This window comes from Camelus bactrianus, chromosome 1, assembly GCF_048773025.1.
Source record: "Camelus bactrianus isolate YW-2024 breed Bactrian camel chromosome 1, ASM4877302v1, whole genome shotgun sequence".
In the NCBI taxonomy this organism is placed as follows: Eukaryota; Metazoa; Chordata; class Mammalia; order Artiodactyla; family Camelidae; genus Camelus; species Camelus bactrianus.
The window spans coordinates 132831380-132852431 of NC_133539.1; the positions used below are offsets into that span (position 1 = coordinate 132831380).

Below are 21052 nucleotides of genomic sequence, written 5' to 3' on the forward strand. Positions count from 1 at the left end.
CTAAAATGGGGAGTCTGGGAGGTACCTGCCAGGAATCGAATTCCAGATTAAATGGTGAACATGAGGCATTTTTAAGATGCCATTTGTCATCCAAGTTAGGACTTCAAAGAGGCACTCGTGTCTATGAGATTGTGGCTCAGGTGAAGGAGCCGGACTATAGATACACGTTGGGAATCGTCATTCTTAGCTGGTGTTCATAGCCTTGCATGTGAATTACATCATCTCGAGAGCTGCAGACTGAGGCTGAGGCGGGGCAGGGCCCTGCCTGGGTTGGAGGAAAGCCCAGACCATGCAGCTTTGGTGTGTCAGTCAGCGGCATTTGCGATTTTCAGCCTAATGCCATTTATCTTTAAGGGGCTGGGGTGTGTGCAGGGCCAGCCAGGAAGAAATCTGAAGGGAGGGTCGTGGCCACGTGTGTGTCTTGGGAAGATGCAGAGTCTGCAGGGTCCTGGAGGGTAGAGTTCTTAGAAGCTGGAGTTGGAGTGAGGAGTGGGCAGAAGGTAGTCACACTCACCTGTGAGGGAGGGTGGAGTCCTTGGGAGTCCACACCCTACCGGACTCGCTTTCCCATGAACAGAAGGCAATCATACAGAGTATCTGAAGTGAGAAAGGATGGGTGCTGGGAGGGGAGCCAACCTGGAGAATGGTGCTTGGAAAGGTCTGGAATAGTCTCCCTGGAAAATAGAGTTAAAAATACCCAGAATCTTAAGAACGTTGATAGTGACTGGGGAGGAAGCAGTTTTTCTGGCCTCCTAAGGGTAAGTCATGTATCCGGGGATACACAGAAAAATCGGGCATTCTGTTCCGTGGTTTTGATCCTTACCGGGGGAACAGTGCAAGTTTAAAGGGGGAGAAGGGCAGCGGAGGGAAACTAGCCAGGCCCCGTGTCAGGTACCAGTCGGCCACCCTACTTGCGTGTTGAATTCACATCCATGCTTCCCAGGTGGGCGGTGGCAGCCCCCTTTTGCAGATCGGGAAGCATTCTCAGAGGGTTAAGGAATTGGTCCGTTTAGTGGCTAGTAAATGCTGCAGCAGAATTCAAGCAAGGCCTTGTCAGACTTCAAGGGCATGTTTTCTCTACTAATTCCGGTACCTCCTTGTTGAACCTGGAATGGTGAATTGGGTCAGTTTTGGAGCCTTTCAGAAAAAGTACGATTTAAGTGCCTCAGGACTGTTTCACAAAGCTCAGCGTTCTTTGATTTTTCTGAAGCACCGCAGTGCTTTTCGCCCCACAGTTGTTAGGTTTTCTCCATTCTCGATGACGTGGTTGCAAATCACGTACAGGTGCAAAACCAGACTTAGCAGCTTCTGAAGGGAAACTCTCCAGTTCTCCCTTGATCGGCTTTCTTCCACGGGATGTAACTATGCTGCAGCGTAGGCCTGAGTTTTACTTATGGAGTGAGGGTTTAATATCCAAAGTTAGCATAAAATGGTCAGATGAAGAAAATCGACTTTGACAATTTATTTTTGGGTTTCATTAGACAAGATATACTATCAATTAATGACCCATATACCAAATGAAATTGACTACAGAACATTGCATTTCTTACTTTCTATTTAGAGCTCTCTTACAGAATAAGGTTGCCTGCTTTGGAACATCATCTCCACCACCACGGCACCTATCAGTGTGTTGGTGTGATTGCATTTATGCAGTGAATGTAATCTGGTCTTCCTCAGCCCCAAACACTTCAGTGAAGAATCACGGGCTGTAGCCATCTCTTGGTCACGCAAATACTTCTAAAATTATATGATGCCAGAAAAGAAGGAAGAGAGAGAGAGAGATTGCCTTTATCAAAGTTCCTTTCAATTCTAACTGCAAACTGTTGTTGAGCAGCTCTGGTTTCCTTTGGATATGAATATATACATTTCTTTGCATGTAATCTTGGTTTTGGACTAGAACACCAATTTCTTGCTGTCCACAAGCCACAAAAACAGTAGCCAAATTGCACACATGTGAAATTGTTTATACTTTTTCCTGAGAAAGTATCCTTGAATTTGGGACTTGGGCTGTGATTTTTGCTTTTTGCTTCCCGCACCCCTCTTGTAATCTCTCACTCCTTCCCACGTGGCCCCCAAGAGTTCGTGGTCTCAAAGGAGCGGGCAAACACCCAGTTGGTCACCATGTACTGCTGCTATAGATGAAGCCCAACCAAGACCTAAAGGACATTATCAGAGAGGACTTCCTGGAAGAAATGGACTCTACATTCATTTGTGAGGACAGAGTGTCAGCCAGGAGAAGTAGTCAAGAATGTGGCTCAGGTGGCAGGTGCAGCCCGGGCAGATGCCTGGAGGCTTTTGGCGTGGGGAAACGGGGAGAGTGCCCTGTGTGGTCCAGGGTGGAAGGTGCCCCTGCTGGTGAGGACACTGGAGAGAGTCCGGGATGGAGGGCTTTGGAAGAGCTTGGGTTTTACTAGAACTGACACAGTAGTCAGTGAAGGGTGTCATCAGAAAGTGACCCTCAGGAAAGGTAATTCTGGTTTTTCTTCTGATATTCTACAGACACAAGGGTCAGGACGGGTGAGAGTAGGTATGTCTGTCCCTTTGAGACCCACCCCGTCATTCATTTATTCATAACACGTGCACTTCTGTGTGTCTAGGGGAGAGAGGGTGGAGCCACATTAGTAAGCAAAATGTATTTGCTTCTTGTGAGCTTAGCATTGTCAGAAGTTGACTTAGCCTAGAATGTTCTAGGAATAGAGGAACAAATTGTGGTAGTTGGAAGGAGGGAAGGCTTCCTTGGGGAACAGTCAAAATGAGCCTGGAGACAAGTGGGAAGTAGGAGCAAGTCAGGGGGCCCCTGAGGTCACTGGGGACCTGTGTACTGAGGTGAGGCTGGGCAAGCAGTGTCTGGAGTGGGGCTAGAATTCCACCATGGAGCCTCTGAAGGGTTTGAAGTGGGGGTGATGTAATCAAATTTGTGATTTGGGAAGACTGCTGTGGCTCTGTGTGTGTGTGTGTGTGTAGCAGGGAAGAGGGGAAGGGTGCCACCAACAGGGGGGGTCATTAGAAGAACATTCACAGGCTGGGAGAGAGGCGTCGGGACTGCTTGGGGACGGCAGGGGCAGTGTGGATGCCGGATTTCCTTATGGGGAATGCTTGTTAGCAGGGCGACCCTAGAGGCGACTTTTGGCGGGAAGAAAACAGATGGAGGCTGCCAGGTGGACTTTCGTCTTCTCTCCTTCCCTGCCTTGTGTGATGATCTTAGCTCAGCCAGCTTTTGGAAAAGAAGAGCTAAGTTCCAGGGTAGCCCAGGACTTTGTTGAGCTCGTTCGAGTGAGATCTGATAGGATTTAGGTTTGTGTTCAGATCTGCATGTTCACTTAGCTAGAAACGTCCCGTCATTTCGATTTCTATAGGGGTTTTTATTCTTGATAAAGATTGCTTTCTTGGTGAGAGGAAATTTAATACAGCTGTTGGCTTTCTCAAAAAAAATCATATCTTTTAAGAACTTTAATATTCAAAACAATAGGAATATATTAAAATTTTAAAGTAAGTCTTTGGTGCAGTTTCTTTGCTTTCTGAGCTAGTGTGGAGTTAGAGCCTTTGCATTACTTAAGAGCACATACTTGTCAGTATTTAAAGAGCTGTTAGTGAGCGCCCCAGGCCCCACCTCTCAAAACATCATTAAAGTTTGCTCTGAAATAGTGAGGCCATAAAGGTCTTATTTGCAGAAACCAAACAGTTGGTTTATAATATGCAGCATAGCTCCCTTTATAAAATAATAATAGGTTCAAAATTAAGAAAGTGGAGGATAATTGATTTTTTTAAAGCTGAAACATAAACTTTCTTGTGCTAATGTTGCAACTGGAAATTTTGAAAAGAAAAATCCAACTGTAATATCATCTACGTGGAATACATATATGACTTTCACTTTTGAAAAGTAACTGCGCGGTGGTTTTTGAAGTCAGGAGAATTCCAGCTCAGATACTGGCAGTGATGGTTGCTGGTTTTTAATGGAAGGGCCTAAATTTGCCTTCTTAGCATTTTTTTTTTTTTTGGAGTGAAAAGTTTGAGTAGTGCTTTGCCAGCATGATTTTGGGGCAATTTGAGGGCAGATGTCGTGTACCAGCAATGAGATATTTCCATGCATTTTATTTTCCGGACATCACCAGGGCACATGTGGGGTTTGTGCCTGCAGGCTGGAATGCTGCTGGACTCCCTGATCCATCACCGTTATGTCCTGGAGCTGCTCCGGACAGTGAATGATTTTCTGTGGCTTCTAGGTAATGTGGTCTGAGGCAGATGATCAGATGTGCAGTTAAAGTACTATTACTTGAAATAAGAGTAACCTAGAAACATGGCTCTAACAATACAGGGTGAGGGAGAATTGGCTGAGATGCTTGCAGTGGGGAGTCTTCTCAGGTGACTCCCTCACCGTGATTCTTGCCAGTATCCGCCCCAGCCCTGCACGGTAGTCCTGCCGAAGCAAGCATGTTCTTTGCTCAGAAACGCACTGAATTTCCTTGTGCCTCTGTTTGTTGGCTTGTTTTTTGAAAGCACGTCTTGCCCTTTGCTTAAATGCCATCCATGGTAGTCACTTCTTACACTCATTCTACTGGACTTCGTCCATAAATAGCTGCTGAATGGAAGAACAGAATGTAGTATCTCCATGTAGTGGAACATTATTCACATGTAAGAGTGAATAAAAAAGAAAAAACAAATAAAGAGGAAAATGAAAAAGGCCACCTGTTCTGGGAACTCCTCCCTGACTGTTCAACCCGCACTTTTCCCTTTGAAACCCAATCACTTATGCTCCACCGTACTCTTTTTGATAGTACTTACTACCTTCTAATAAACTTTAACGTTTTCAAAAAAAAAAAAAAAAAAGAGAGAGAGAGATGCTGATACCACTTCAAAATGGACAAGCCTTGAAAACAGCATTTTAAGTGAAAGGAAGCAGACACAAACGGCCACATATTGTTGATTTCAGTGATCTGAAATGCCCAGAAAAGGCACATGCAGAGGCAGAGAGCAGGTGATGGTTGAAAGGGGCTGGGTGGAGGGGGATTAGGGAGTGACTGTTAGTGACAGGAGGTTTCTTCTGGGGTGATGAAGTGTTCAGGAAATAGATGGTGGTGAGGGCTGCACAACTGTGAGTGTGCAGAAGACTGCTGAGCTCTGTCTCTGGGAGTGCCTGTTGTTGGGGCGGCTTTATTTTGTTCTCATCGTGCAATGAGAAGACTCATCTGCTGCTGTGGCCGTTCTACTCCCGTGAGTGGTGAGGGTCAGAGACTTTGTAGAGTCATGTTCCTTTTTTTTTTGCCCCTTGCTGAGTGTAGGCAAAAAAGGTTTAAGCCTGAGGAAGTGCTCCATCTGCAGAAATGTCTTTTAGTTTTGCATGGTGTAAAAATCTTGAGAGCTTTTTAATCGTTGAGGACAGCCTGTGGGGGGAAACAGCCCGTGAATCCTGGGTGAGTCCCGGAAGAGCTGCGCGTCCCTCCCTGACACGGGTGGGGATTTCACCCCCGTTCAGGCAGTGAAGGGCCCAGACCCGAGAGCGGAGTTGACAGTCGTGAATATTTACATGAATCCGCTGCTTCATCTTGGATATTAATTTCAAGCTGAGTCAGTTTGTGGCGGCAGCCTCATCCTACATCAGGAATTTATAGTATCTGCTCTTTGAGGTGAAGACCTGACAGACTTGACTATTTAACAGTCTCCCTTGAATTGATATCTCAGATTACTTTGTCAAAAGAAAACAGCAGAAATACAGACGTCCTTTAATGCCAATGTGACCTGGAAAGGTTTAGTCTCTGTGCCTCAGTGGCCTTATCTGCGGGTGGGGATGATGATAACAGTGCTTCCCTCAGAGGGGCTGGTGAGGGGAGAGTTAGAAGCACACATGGAGGACTTACACGAGATGCTCATGAATGACCGAATTTAGTGCTCTCAGCCTGGTCAGGCCTCAGGAGCAGAGATGTCAGAACAGAGCAGTCCTAGCGGGAGCTCGATCCGTGTTGGCAGGTGTTACGATCAGTATCACCTCTGTGGGTTATCAGGTAGTTTTAAGACTTGGTAATATGAATTCATGAATAATGTTAGAAGACTAGACATCTCAGATCCTGTTTACATAGTTCTCAAGATTTCCTCTGAGAAATGGATGTTTTCTCCTCATCTTAAATCTGAAATGAGTCTCTAAAAAATTCTGTATTCCTCCATCTTTTTGCTTTAATTCTCCATTTCTTAAAAAAGAAAGTTTTTAAATGGAGTTACTGGGGACTGAAGTGAGGGCCTCATGCATGCTAAGCACATACTCTCCCAAATGAGGTATAATCTCCCAAATGATTTTTTTTTAATTTACTTTCTTAGTATTCAGAAGTTAGAGGCCTCTAATTCTTTTTCTGGAGACTTGTCCATGAACCTGTAAATCTATAATTAATGGACAAAACTTGGTTTATTAAAAACATCAATAGAACTTTCTGCAATCCATCCAAAAGGAAATGCTGATTGAATTAAAATGTTTCTCCTTTAAGGTGATTTCTCCTTTTTGGTCTAGCTTAATTTATTAACAGCCATCCTCATCATCATAATGACCAAACTCGCTCTGGGTGGACACCTACCTAACACTAAAATGCTTTCCTCATGTTTTACTTCATAGCAGGTGTTTGAGGGTAGGTATCAGTGTCTCCTTTTTTGCAGCTGAGGGATTGAGAGATGGAGCAGCTTGTCCTAAATCACACCCAGCTGGCGGTGGCTAGCTCGGTGCTGGAACCCAGGCTGCACAGGATGCATTCTTAATTGCTCCTCTAATCAGCCTCCCGTTGAGTGGTTACCCGAACTGCTGTGACTCCATAAATGGCCGATTTTTGTGATCTCAGCCTTATGAGGCCTTCAAAGGAGAGACACCAGTGAGAATGTGAGACAGAGTGTCATAAATTAAAATTGTACATTTTCACAAATGTTTAATTCTCAGGTAATTACTTAAAAAGTTAATTTTTTTAATTTAGTGGTCTGTTAGCACAAAAAAAAAAAAACATTAAAAACAATTATAGTGCCAAAGAGAAGTGGGCTTTGAAAGTCCAACCACTGTTAATGATGTTACTTGTTTTTCTCTAGTTGCCCTTATTGACAGAAATACTTACAAAGACTGAATTGGTTTTATGTAGTCTTAATGTGGAAGAAAAGATTGTCAGTGAATATTATAAGTAAAATCTTTACTCTTTTCTTTCTTGATGGTGAATATGTAAGTTGTTTTCATGGCTTAAGTACATTTCCTTATTTGTGAAATTTGAGTAATATCGTTTAACTTGTCTGACTGTGAGAGTTAGACGCCTTGTATACAAAGAACCCAAGAGGTGCTTAATAAATATGTGCTGTCAGAATGACAGATATTTTAGAAGGATCAACTCTGAATACTAAAGAGTGTCGCTTATTTCTGATGCATATTCAATATTTATAATATTCATATATATGATATATTTGAATATGGTTTAAAGTAACAAGGATTCATTTTTTTTTTTTTAGTGTAGTATGAAGTTTTAATGAAATCTGTATCATACTAGTGAGACAGGGACTAGTTAAATTGCCTTAATCAGACGACCTTGAATATTATTTACACAGAATATGTATTGTTACAACTCAGAATTCATGTTGCCGTGTAACCATCCACACAGACATTTAAATTCGTGGGATTCTGACCAGATTCATTAAGTTTAGTAAAATCCACATTGATCATTTTCAGGGAATAAGCTTCTCTCTTTTGTGATTAAGCAAAATTTTGATTTTTTTTCCTGCACTCTTAACAGGTTTAAAATATCAAAACATTGATTTAACAAGTCACTTTTTTAATAGAATAAAGCTCATGCTGTTTTATTATGTAAATAAATGTTTTTGTATTTCATCAATCTTGTATGATATCCTGGCTCTTTGAGAATTATTTTGCAAGATACTTAGATAACCTAATGTTGGAAAAATACAAACGTGACTTTTATGAATATAGGCCTAGTACAGATCTGTTGGTTTATGCTACAGTGCAAGACATGAGGCCTGGGAGAGCTTTGCTGCCGATTGCAGGACAGAACCCATGTCTCAGTTTCCCCTCCTGTAAAATGAAGTGGCTGGACTGGATTCTTTCCTCTTCTAAGATGAGTTTCCATGAACCTATGTCTTTTGTTTATATTCAGGAGTATTAGCAATATCAGATTAAATACTAAATACCCTTCCCTTCCCCCGAAGCAAAGTGCAGTATGTGCTACATAAGCTTTTAGTTATCTGATTCTCTTTTCTGATCCTACAGGCAATTTTTGTGTTGCATCTTTCCCGGCAACCTGGAAGGTCATTTTAGCCATAGGTGGCGCTGTTGCACCTTCTAACAGTCTTAATATTCCTTTTGCAAAAGAAGGCTTAACAAATGTTATTTTGTTTTGATTCCGTTGCTTAGTGCTTCAGAATAGCACAATGTCCATTATGTCTGTCTACCTGGAAAAATTATTCTGCTTATGTCTTAGACTTATTCTGTCATCTCGCTGTGAACATTTCAGACTTGCTGTGCAAACAATGGCAAAATCGGTCTTTTCTTCCAGTGTTAGCAACCAGTGAGCCGGAATTTTATAAAGCAGCTAAGAGCGGCCTCTGGAGCACCTTAAAGCTGAAAAGTGTACTGAGTTCCCTGAGTATTGACCCAGCAGCTGTGTATCATTTGTTGGGAGGTGATTTTGTACATATAAGAAGGGGTGTAGTTTTTTGTCTTGGGTTTGCGTGCACGTGCTGCCACTGAGCCACGTGAGCCTGAGTCAGTTTGCTCTGAGTTTTTCCCTCGTCTGTGAGATGGGGACGCTTGTATCTGCTTTGCAGAATTGTGAGAATTAGAAATTATGTAAAGTGTTTACCACAGTGGGTATGTCAAGAGGGCTCATAAACTTTAGCTGCTTTTTTGTGTGAAGCCATCATTTGAGAGTCTTTGGCAATTACTAAGAAACAGGAATATAAGAAAAGCTGGTTTTATGCTGAGAGATATTTGAGGAGGTTCCTTAGTTCCTATACCCATAATTAAGCATCAGCAGAGTCAGAACTGTTACACAGTCGCCCTGAACCAACGTTAAGCCACAGAATTCTTTGTTACTTCATATATTTTGGGGCTTAAAGGGATCCAATACTTATACACATGTTGTCTCCAGCAGCCAACTGAGAGATGACACATAAGAGTAGGCAGGCGATAAATGTCTTATTTGTTACTGATGAAGCCACGTTCTCCATGAACTTCAGGGCTGTGGGAAAATGCGTGTCATGATACTGTGTCCCAGAATTAGAGACTCACCCTGTCCCATGTAGCTCTGTGACACAGCGAACCTTCCCTTGAGAGGACCTGCCCATTCATGCACAAGGCTGTCCTGCCATGGAGCCGAGCATCCCAAGTGCTTCCCAATGGTGATCAACACTGGAGGGAAAGGAAGGGTTTCAAATGCCCTGCTTGTCTTCCCGGACTCACACCTCACTCTGTTAGTGTGACGAGGGCTATCTGTTGGCCAGGGGCCAGGGGTGTGAATGGAGAAGCACTCTCCATGGCCCAGAGGAGTGGTTAGGAGGCATTCCCTCCCTCGGTTTAAACAGGTGGTGGGATGGAATAGAAGGGTCCTCCCCAAGAGTTTATAAAAGGAGAAATAAGGATTTTCTTTGGGACTTAGACTAGCCAGGAAACACATAAGATGATTAGAAGGGAGACTTGTAAATCACTTTGATATTAAGTTGACATTTGTGCTACATTCTTTTCTGAGAGTTTTACAGAAATGAATCCTTCAATCTTCTCAACAAGCGAGTAAGGAAGGTTTGATTGTTATCCCAGTTTTACAGTGTGGAAATTGAGGCACACAGAGGGTAAGTTGGCCAAAATCACAGAAATAGTAAGTGGCAGAGCTGGTATTTAAACCCTGGCTTACTGGTTTGAGGCTCCCAGAGATGGGCTTTGGGTGTTTAGAGTTATCTGCATCCCTGAATCTTTGTACCTCTGTGCATATGTTAGCCCAGAAAGGACAGGGAAAGGAGAGTTACACAGATGCTCATAGTCATGTCTTGGCCACTGTCCACAGAGAGTGCATCGTGATTGGCGTTATTTGTTTTCCAGGCAGTAGATCAGTTCTTATAACAGAAATTTAGTCCATTGAGTTAATCTAGAAACCCTTCCTGCTCTGTTTCTGTCCATGCTTGCCATGTGACTGCCTCCCCGTGATTAGGCCATTGAGAAAATGTACTCATGGTTGAACTCTGATATTTCAGTCTGGTTCATAGTTTCACGTCTTCTGTTACATTAATAAGTTAAGTTTCTGGTTTTCTTTCATCAGTGTGTCATGAGTTTGGTTAATGTGAAACAAGTCCATGCGAGCCCAGGGGTGATGACGGTATAATTTCTGAGCACGTTGTGGCACTTCTACCCTTGCAGACCTGGCGGGAGTATGTCCGCCTTCCTCACTGATTTCCCCCAACAGCAGGGTCCTCTCCCACCCCCGCATGTGAGGCTGGGAGCTCTCTGAGTAGGCCAGTCAGAGGCCAAGTCCACCAATCAGAAAATGATGAAGTACCTGGAAGTGGTTTTAATAGAAGAAAAGGGTTTCCAGGTAGTCCAATGGGCTGTTCGAGTCCGTTTGGTGAAAAGCTGTCCAGTGTCTGTGGTTGAGGTGCTTCTTTGCTGTTGAAAAGCCTGGATTAGATGAAGGGATTTTAAAAAGCAGAAAGGAGTGATTTCAGGTGGTACGTCCACACCGGTGAGAAGTGATGGATGACCACCTGTGTGAGGCATAGACAGGGTCTTACAAACTTCTTAAAATAACTTTAAAAGCTCTTCCATATGAGTGCATTTCATATGGGGTCCAGTTCATCACTGGTCACCCTGAGAGGGCAAATAATTGATGATGGCAGAAAGGACACGGAGGCATCAAAAAGGTCTCAGTCATTTTCCCTTTTTAAAGGATGTGGCAAAGTGTAATATATTTGAGCTGGTTTTTCACTGAACAATTTTTAGTGTTTTCTGCGACTCCCCAATGCCCCAAGGTTCCATGCAGCTGGGTGTCCCCTCAGAGCAGGTCTGTCAGAGCTTGCCCTGGGTAGACGCGGTGTCACGGGGAGCAGGACGGTCAGGGTCCGCAGCTCCTCCGAGCTCCGTCTCCTCATCCGCAGTGCCGGGATTCTCATCCATGTCTACTTAGTAGTGTTGCTGAGAATCACACGTGATGGTTATCAGGTGTGATTTGTGATTGTCTCTGTGATTGGCATATAGTCAATATTTGAAAGAAACACTTTTTTTTTACTATAATTGTAGCACATAGATTGCAGTGCTTTTTAGTCTGCTTTTTTTTATATAACTTTATTCTTATTTTTAAATATGCACTTATTTTTATTTATTTTTTTGGAGGTACTGGGGACTGAATCCAGGACATTGTTCATGCTAAGCAGGTGCTCTACAACTGAGTAATACACACCCTCCTTGTCTGCACTTGAAAATAAATATTTCAATACACAAAATAGCTCTTAAACACCATCATGGGACCTAGTCACTGTATAGAGAGTTGAACACGTATGCTTTTTCAATAAGAATAAACGTTGTTGAGACATACATTTCTGAATCTGTTAATGTGCTTAAAAACGATCATAGGTAGTGATAAACACGAATCTTTGATCCAGTACTTCTTAGGGTCTGTTTTGCCATCAAGTGAAATTACATTCTACAGAGAAAGCTAATTGGATCTCTTTGATATTTGGATGGTTTAGCAGATGATCAAGGCTTTCAAAAGCTGACAGATTTGTATTTTAAACTAACTACAAAGTTATCTTCTAGAAGTTGGAATTCCTAAACTTGTGAAGTGCCCAGTAATCCAGGGGGTATGTGTCTGTGTCTGTGTGAACGTTTGTGTTTGTGACTTCAGGAATCTAGAAATAAGTTTCATATGGACTTCTGATACCTTTCTCCTACAGTTCAAGGTATAGGCATATATTTACACAAATAAATTGATATTCTTTTGTCATTTGGCATATTGGTGGGAATAAGAGTTTCTCATACTTGTTTCAGAAGGGTTGGGGAGCATGAGCTCAGAAAACGGGAGGAGAAAGAGGCAGGGAGACACTTCACACTTTGTGCAGGATATGAGAAACAGTAGCTTTTTTTTCTCTTTTCTTCTAAAGCAAACTGGCACTGAATTGTAACCTACTATTACCCAGAATTGCTTTTCTGATCAGATACAAGTGCCTCAGATTTTTCAAGGCAACATGAATGATGAAATGTGTTTTAGCAGTTATCATTAAAAGTAGTTTTATTTTTCAAGTAGAAGGCTATAGCCTGTTCTTCCAGCGGTACATGAAGTCCTCATTGATCTATGTACATGATCTATGTGCTTAGTTTCTTTGTTTTGTTTTTTTTTTTTTTTAAGTGCTTGTTTCATTGTGGTGTGAATGAATGTTTAAAATTTCTGGATTTTGATCTTTAGAACATGCTGATTTATCAGAGCTGTTAAAAACCTGATTGTTCTTTGGTCCTTGTTTGTTGGGGCACCCTATTGATTTCTCTTGTCTGTTAAAGCGGGAAATGCTTCCTCTAGCCTGCAGATCATTAAGTGAATGGTTTGCAGTGTGCCTTTAAAATTATTTGAATGCATTGAGCATGTTTGTCCAGTGAATTCTGAATTAACTCATTCTATTGACTTTGCTTTGGTTCTGTGGCTTTTGCTCCTCTCCACAAGAATTTGAATTCTCTGTGGCATTTTGTATACGTGTTCTTAACAGGGGAAGAAATTTTGCATTTTTTACAGAGGTGGCTTTTCCTATCCCCTCTGAATGCCTTCTATAATTTATACAATAGTAATCTGTTATTGCAGTGCATAATTCTTTCATAAACTATTTTTTGGCATAATCAGAAACAATGACAAAGTATGATAATAAAAAATATGAAAACCTTCCTTCCTTTGAAGAATAGAAATCAGGTGGTCAGGCTCACGCATGCTTTGTGCCTGACACACTTACTCTCATGTCATTGTGTATCATGATTCGGAGATGGAGTTGCTCCAGGTTTATAGATTTTTGTTTTAACATTTGTGTTGAATTCTTTCTCCAGGCTGATGTTTCCTGTTGCTTTTGTGGAAAGAGTAGAAGGGAAACAAATCCTTTGTTTTGTTTTCAGGAGGCCTGAGTTGATGAGAAAAGGGTTGAGGGTGGGCTGAGGAAAAGAGTGACACTCCCTCTCCTCCCGGCTGAAATTGATAAACAAAGAAATCAATTAAGTGTATCGGTATTTGACCAATAGAAGTTAGAGAGCCCAAAATGGCTAGATATGCCCAATGGAAATTACTGAATTCACCTGCAGAATTATGTGCTTTAGCAAGTAGAAGCAACTTAGAGCAATCAGAAAAATCAGTAATATGATGAGATATAAAAGGAATATTATATCTTTTATTTCTGAAACTTTTCTACGGTAAGTTGTGTAGAGCTAAAATTAAGTTTCAAGCACCAGGAGTTAAGAGTGTGGGTAGTTCTGTAGGATCGTTATTCACGGATGTGCCTAGACCCTGCTAGAGTGGCTGAAGATGGCAGGAAAAGACCCAGAGGCAGGATTTGTCATCCTAGGGTGTCCTCCATAATGGTTCCATGTGGGACCCCATGATTGGTTTAACAAATTGTAACACACTCCAGCCTCCTGTGAACTTTAAGAAGAAAAATATATGCTTAAAAACTGCTTTGCAAGCAAGTGCCTGTACATCCTCACTCCAGTCTCCTTGCCTTAAAAAGCAGAGACAATGCTTTGCTTGCATAGTTGAGCTTTTAGATAGCACTCTGCTGGTTGCAAAGCAAGGACCGAGGCCCTCAGCTATAAACGCTGAGCTTGTGTGCTGTTAGATAGTCTATGATCCACAGAACAAGGACCTGGCTGGTCTGGTGGTCTGCTTTGTAATTCACATGTCTAAAAATGTATCTTGCTCCCCTCACCCCATGACTTCCCTAAAGATACACTAATCCTTTGTACTCATTGTGTATTCTACAATCTCTGCTTCATACTGTCTTTCCCGAAGTTCCTATTACTATCACACAACTGTTAATGAATTTTTCCTTTGATTATACACAATAAATAAGGGTGCAATTGAGAGGCTCGTGGAGTTGGCTCCCTACTCCCTCTCGATTTATTGACTTTTTCCACAGAGACTTGAATAATCATTCCATGTCGGTAAGAATTCTGCCAGCCAACCCACAGTTCCAGGTGAGAAGGATGCAGGTTTATCTCTCCTACCCGATGGAGAGAGAGGAGAGAATTGAGATATGCTCCCCCATGGTCCCTTCCTGTCCCACGGCCACTGCAGTTCACCTGCAGCCTTCTGGCCTCTGCTCAGAGGGCCTCTGTCCCAGGACTGACTGCAGCTTTTTCTTCTCTTGTCAACATTTCCTGTGCCTTTCAGAAGTTGGTCTCTTCTCTGCAATTCAACCCTGGTAGATGTGATGGTGGTCAGCGTGCTGGTGGGCAGTCCTTTGGGGACTCCCAGGAGACATGCTGATTCTCCTGAGTCTCTCAATCGGGGTTACAGAACAGTCGAGCACCGAAGGAAGCCCATTCACGTGAGGTCAACAGAGCATTTTATCACTTTCATTTTATTTTTAAATTTTCAGTGGAGAAATTATTTGTAGCAAACTGTTCCAGATATTCGGCCGCCTGCTTTCCTCACCACCATTTCCTTGTTGGCTCTGGTGCTTGTTTTAAGAACCAGGTTTCTTCTCTGGTCATTTGTAGCAGCTGGGCTTGCCGAATCCTTGATCTGCATTTGAAGCAGAATGCTTCTTCCTGATGTGAAACAGATTTTCTTATTTCTGAATATTTCGTGTACACTCAGCAACTGTTTCAAGTGAAATGCTCCTGTCCAATTTCGGTTAACTCACATTTGCTTATCTCCTACTTTCATGCTGAGGGCAGTTTCTTCTTCCTCTAATAAAAGTTAGCAATTTGCATTTACTAGGGAAGGTACTGGCCCGAGGTGCTTTTTTTCTTACCAGTTTTAATACAATTCAACCATTTAAATATACAGTCGTTTTTACTCTATGCCCAGAATTGTGCATCCCATTTAATCTTAGAATATTTTCATTCCCCCAACAGGAAGCCCCGTATGCATAAGCAGTCATTCCCATCTTCCCCATCCTCCCCCAGCCCCAAGGAGCCACTCTTCTCTCTCTGTGGATTTGCCTGTGCTGGACATTTCATTTAAATCGAGTCACTTCATGTAAGTTTAACCGTCTATTGTGACTGACTTATTTCACACTGAGTAACGTTATCAAAGTTTGTCCACGTTGTGGCCTGGGTCAGTACTCTATGCTTTGCTATTGCTGAATAATATTCCACTGTATGGCTGGGCCCCACTGTTTACCCATTCATCAGGTGATAGGCAATTGGGTTGTTTCTGCTTTTTGGCTGTGATGAGTAATGTCGCCATGAATATTCCTGTAGGAGTTTTTATGTGGATATTTGTTTTCAGTTCTCTTACGTCTGTGCCCAGACAGCAGAGTTGCTGGGTCATTCAGAAACCAAATGTTCAACTCTCTGAGGACCTGCCAGGCTGTTTTCCAAAGTGGCCACGCTGAGTTACGTCCTCACCAGAAAGGGCTGTGCGCTCCGCTTCCTCTGTGTCATTATTAGTGCTTGTTACACTTTTTTTTTATTATAAGCTATTGTTGTGAGTGTGAAGCGGTTTCTCCTAGTGATTTTGACTTGATTTCCCTTACAGCTAAAGATATTGAACATCGTTTCTTTGTGCTTATTGGCCATTTGTATATTTTCCTTGAAAAATACCATTTCAGATCCTTTATTCACCTTTTAATTGAGTTGCCTTTTTATTGTTGAGTTGTAGGAGGTACTTTTTTTTTTATAGATACAAATTCCTTATCAGATAAATGATTTGAAAAAAATTTCTCCTGTGTGTTGTTTTTTCACTTTCTGGATGGTGCCCTTTGAAGCAAAGTTTTAAATTTTGATGAACTCCAATTTATCTCTGTTTTCTTTGTTCCTTGTGCTTTTGGGGTATTATTTAAAATCTGAGGTATTTTATTTAAAATTTTATATATAAAATAACTTAATTCGTAGGACCGTTCTAGGAGATGGGTGCGGTTGTTGTCCCCAGTGTATGGATAGAAGACTGAGATGCAGAAAATTTCTCTGAAATATCAGTTTTACAGCTACCCAGTGCTGTGGGAGTTCAGGCACTCATGTTCGTCCCAAACATCTGTGATCCTCACCACTATGCTCCACTACTGCCTGGAATCGTTAATGAAAACGTCTTTCCTTTTTTGATTCCTTGTTAGTTTGTTTTCTCATTGGGGACCTCATCTCCTCATTTTCCTTTCGGATATCAGTGTAGATTTATTTTAGGTTGCATGTAGTCAGAAGTATTTCTATCAGTTAACTTCTTTATTACTCACTCTCCAGTGATGATTGTTGCTAGTTGACCTAATCAAGTCATGCTTAAGTCTTTCCTTCTCATGACACTAAAAACAGTCATTACTTACAGAATGCTAAAAGCAGAAAGTACTTGATTGATTTTATTTTGCTACCCAATCAAACCAATCAAATAAAAACCCGCTGTTGACACAGATTATAAGCCCTCCAGGATAGGGTCACTGTCTTCATTGTGTTTCATTTATTTGGTCACAGTGTCTGGATAGTGCCTTGCTGTTCAGCAGTTTTGTTAGGAAACGGTGCTCGTGAATCATTGTAAGGACAGAATTTTGACAACAGACTGTGTTGTTCATTTCACAAGGGAAAAGATAATATAGAAATACTGCTCAGATCTATTTTAATATTAAGCTTGGAATTTTGAGAACAATTCAAGAAACCATACAAAGATTTTTCACTAATTTTAGATCTATCTTAAACACATTATGGTTGCATAGCAGAGTAACTTATCAAGTAGATTTGACAAGAGGAGTGTATTATTGATTTTTTGTTTTATTTGAAATATTCTATCTGTGATAAAGTAATCAGTGCCTATAAATGAACAAATATGTTTGTATTTCTATGCAACATGGGAGCAGACTACATATGTTTCTATATAATATATATGACTGTGTGTTTTAATCTGTCTGTCAGTGTTTTTATAGTTTTTCAGCAATGTTGTAACATTAGAATTCTAAGAAATTCACTCCCCATACTACTGCAGTTTGTACTGTGTATCCTGTCTTATGTATGGGATTCCACTGTCCCCTAAGTGAGGAATTTCCTCTCCTATTGAGTTAGAAGCAGATTTAAAGGAACTGTGATTTCTAGGCGTTTGCTCTCCATGTGTTTGCACTTGGGTGTCAATCACAATTTTCCCTTTCTTGAGTTTTCATTGTTCAATTAGAATTTTTGAAAATAACTATTAATATGTTTCACTAGTCTCCCTAGAAACTTGATGTTTTTGTGCTTTTCAGTTTTCAAATTATGAAAATTGTAAATGCACACTTGTTTTTAAGTAGTCCTTTTTCACTAGATATTTGTTTACCTCTTTATAGTTAAAATAATTTTTTTCCCAATGAATGAATCACTGTGCATATTTTACAAGATACCTTTCTTTTTATTTTTCTTATTCTAACAGGTATATTCATTGTAGAGAATTTTGAAAATAAGGATAAACCCAGTAATAACTTAAAAATGGCCTCTAATCTCACCTGGAGATACAGTTGTAAGGTTTGAAATTGAGAATTACAAGTCCTCTCATTTTTTTCTTTTTTTCAAGTACGTTTTGGTTACTGAGTCCCTCGAATTCCCATATGAATAGTAGCAGCAGCTAGTCAGTTACTGCAGAGGAGCCCGCTGGGATTGTGATCGAGACCACGTTGAGTATACAGATCGCTCTGGGGAGCACTGCCATCCCAAGAGCGCTGTCATCTGATCCAGGAATGTGCGTGGTGTGTCTGTCCAGGTATTTAGGTCTTCTTTAATTTTTTTCAACAATGCATAGAGTTTACATAGTATTATTTTACCTTATTTTTTTGCCTTTATACTGAGTACAATTGTGCAAGGTACCAGGATCAGAATTGTATTATAGCCCCGCCACTTGCTGCCACCATGTACGCTGCACTCTTGCTTTGCCCTGTGTAAAATCTTGCACAAAATAGGACCTAAGTAACTCTCTCATGAATGAATGATTATATGATAGCTGGATGATGCTGGAGAGTCCTTGTGATGATGTCTTTTTCCCAGACTTTCCCCTCTTCTTAACTATGCCTTTTCTCTTCCTTTCCTCCAGCCTCGGTTTCAGCCTGCCTGTGGCATTGATTTTCCCTGAGTGTGGACTCTTCCTTTAACTAGTTCACGATAATGTTTCATGCGGGCTATGAAAACTTGCTAGATGTCAAGAAATAGCAAATTCACTGCATGCTAGTATTTTTAGTCTGTGGTATTACATTATCCATTGAAATTAAATCAGGCTGACACCCTGAGCTGTTTTCTCCTTCCTACGGGTGATACTTCTCTGGTTGCTGTCTGTGCCCTTCCCCCAGACATGGTTTTGGAGTTGAGTAAGTCACCATCAGTGGAGCTCTCTCTTTAAAGATGAAGAGAACATTTGCTCCTTCTCCCTGGTTGGGGACTGGATGAGATGAGGTAACAGATAAAGAATGGAGCCCCATCTCATTCTGACCCCCGCTCTTTCCGTTCCTTTCTCCAGGGGAAAAGAGTACAATTCAAAAATATAAAGATTGTGAGCTAATGAGATAGACAAGACAACCGAACATTTGTTAAATATCCTTTCATGCCGGAAACAAATGTATTATACACACAAAAAGCACACAAATCACGGTAGTACTGCGGTTACAAACGTGGGTCCGAGTTCGAGTCCTGCTCTGGAGTGACCAGTCCTGTGAGATGGAGAACTGGTAGGTCGGCTTAGCCTCTCCCGGACTTGTTTTCTGTCCTGCAGAGATGGGGCTCGCTAGGCGTCCCTCTCCCGTAGAGGTGCTGTGGGGTGTAAATGGCGCGCGTGGGCAGCCCGAGCACAGCTGCTCATTCCTCGTAAGGGCAGGATAGCATCGCTTTTGCGATGACAGCCTTATGACCGTCCCGTGTAGACTCTTAGTGCTCCGAAGGGATGCCTTGTGGTTTGGAGATGGGATTCTCACTTCTGTAAATACCCAAGGATTGTGTTATTGGGCCGTGCTGATTTGAATCTATTCTTTAGAAAGTACATATTGTAGATATATTTTTCAAGCATGCATGCTTTTTTCTTTTATTATTTATAGTTCTACCCTCTCATCTCTTGGTGTGACTTTTCATGGAATCCAGGAAACAGTCCTAAGCCACCTGCCTCTTCACACTTCTCCGTGGTGGTTTTCTTCCCTGACTAGAAGAGGGTTCTGCATAGGAAATTTTCTTTGTTCCCCTTTTCTTGGAGTCACTCTGTCTCCCCAACTCTCACCTGTCCATCTGTCCATTTCTCTACCCACTGATTCTTCTGACTTGTTCCAAAAAGCATTTCAGGCAGCTTACAGAAGAACAGATACCAAATAAACAGGTGAGAAAATGGGGCCAAGTTCAGACAGTGAGGCTAGGAGGCGAGCCTGTGTGAGAGTTGCAGGCGTGAGACACACGCCTCAGGCCTGTGACTTATAAGATCGACAGCAACAGTGTGCCTGAGGCTCCCAGCAGACACAGGGAAACAGGGTTTGTGGGAGATGCTCACTGGCTGTGAAATAAATAAGTGGCTTAGGAGATGCCCAGCCTTTCCAGCTACTAAGGCTTAGGAGAATATTTTGAGTTTCTTCCAAAATCAGAGTATTGCATCTTTTCTTTTTTCAGAGTTCTATGTATAGTTGGTTACATTCTATACCTGGAAATTTCTCCAAAACTGCTTCCCACGTGAGTCCCATGGCTCGGGAATGGGGTGGTTCTGCTCACTGACGGGTGTAGGCCAGAAACAGAAAATGACAGCCTCAAAGGAGCCTGGGATTTGTCAGTTATGTTTTGTCAGTGCTGTAGATTTCAGAAAACGCTTTCACCATTTCTCTCCATCTGAGGTGGCAGCGTGCTCTCTTAGCAGCATAAGGAGCTCAGGGCCACGGGATGGTGGGGGCTGACTGCACTGCTATCAAGACAGATGTGCCAGTCACTGCAGGCGTGGTGATTTTACATAGTGCATTTCATGTTCTTTAATAGGTTTCAACAGGTAGTTAATTAACTGAGTTAATTAACATTTAAGAAATATGATGCTTTTTGAAAAGACAGTTATAGGCAGAATATAAGTTGTGAACCCTTTAAAAACGGTTTCATTACTGAAATTTTAATAGGGAAGATTTAGTTTATCTTATTTACACCTCTCTTCAAAAGTAACAAAGAAACAAGACGGAAAAAGCAGAGGATGATTTCTGTTCTTCCTCTCGGCTTGCAGGTGCCCTCACCTCCAGTGGCATCCATCCAGACACCAGCACTGACACTGGCCGTGCTCACAACTGCCTTAGCCCTGAAGACACAACTGACAAATAGAAGGGGGCTACGCCCTAAGACAGCAGGTGCTCTTACTTTGTGGGTCCTTATGTAACTGCGCGGTGTTATTCAGGATCGCCCGTTCTACACTTTGTGACGCTGCTGCCGTGTCTCCTAGTTATTTCTGTAAGTACTAGTGTAATTTTTTCAATGTGTGGTACTAGACATCTAAAAATGCTTTTTTCAGATGAAAAATAATGTGTATTTAATATAATAAGTCTGAAAAAAGGGACAAAAGTGTCTATCCTGGTCCCACTACTCAGAGATAATAATTAACACTTTTACATCTATTTTCTGTTCTTTTCATCAGTGTGTATTACATCTGTCATAAAAACCAGCGAGCACTCTGTGCCTGTTTACTGTGTGGAGACATCCATTTTCCATTCGGCTTATTACACGTTTTTCTACAGTATTCTCTCTCCCCTGGCATGATTTTTAATGACCAGTATAGCATTCTGTCTTGTGGAGGCATCGTCCATTTTACTTCGGACTTAAATAAACTTTTAAATTCCAAGTATATTTAACTGAAATACTGAAAAGAGAACTGTGGTGGTACCGAAAGGCCCCTACATCCCTTCCCCTTTTTTTCCTGAGAGTAAAAACTGCTGACAATGTGGTGTATATATTTCATGACCTTTA

General features: G+C 41.7%; 1 long non-coding RNA gene across 13 annotated transcripts in view; it reads left to right on the forward strand.

Moving 5' to 3' along the window:
• The window catches only part of LOC141579039 (uncharacterized), a 112255-nt gene that overhangs the window by 60385 nt on the left and 30818 nt on the right, over positions 1-21052 (forward strand). For all 13 annotated transcript variants that reach the window (XR_012509959.1, XR_012509961.1, XR_012509965.1 and 10 more), the window contains 4 exons: positions 17670-17855; positions 18603-18810; positions 19730-19789; positions 20319-20539. This is a non-coding gene — a long non-coding RNA (uncharacterized LOC141579039). The remainder of the gene's footprint in view (positions 1-17669; positions 17856-18602; positions 18811-19729; positions 19790-20318; positions 20540-21052) is intronic.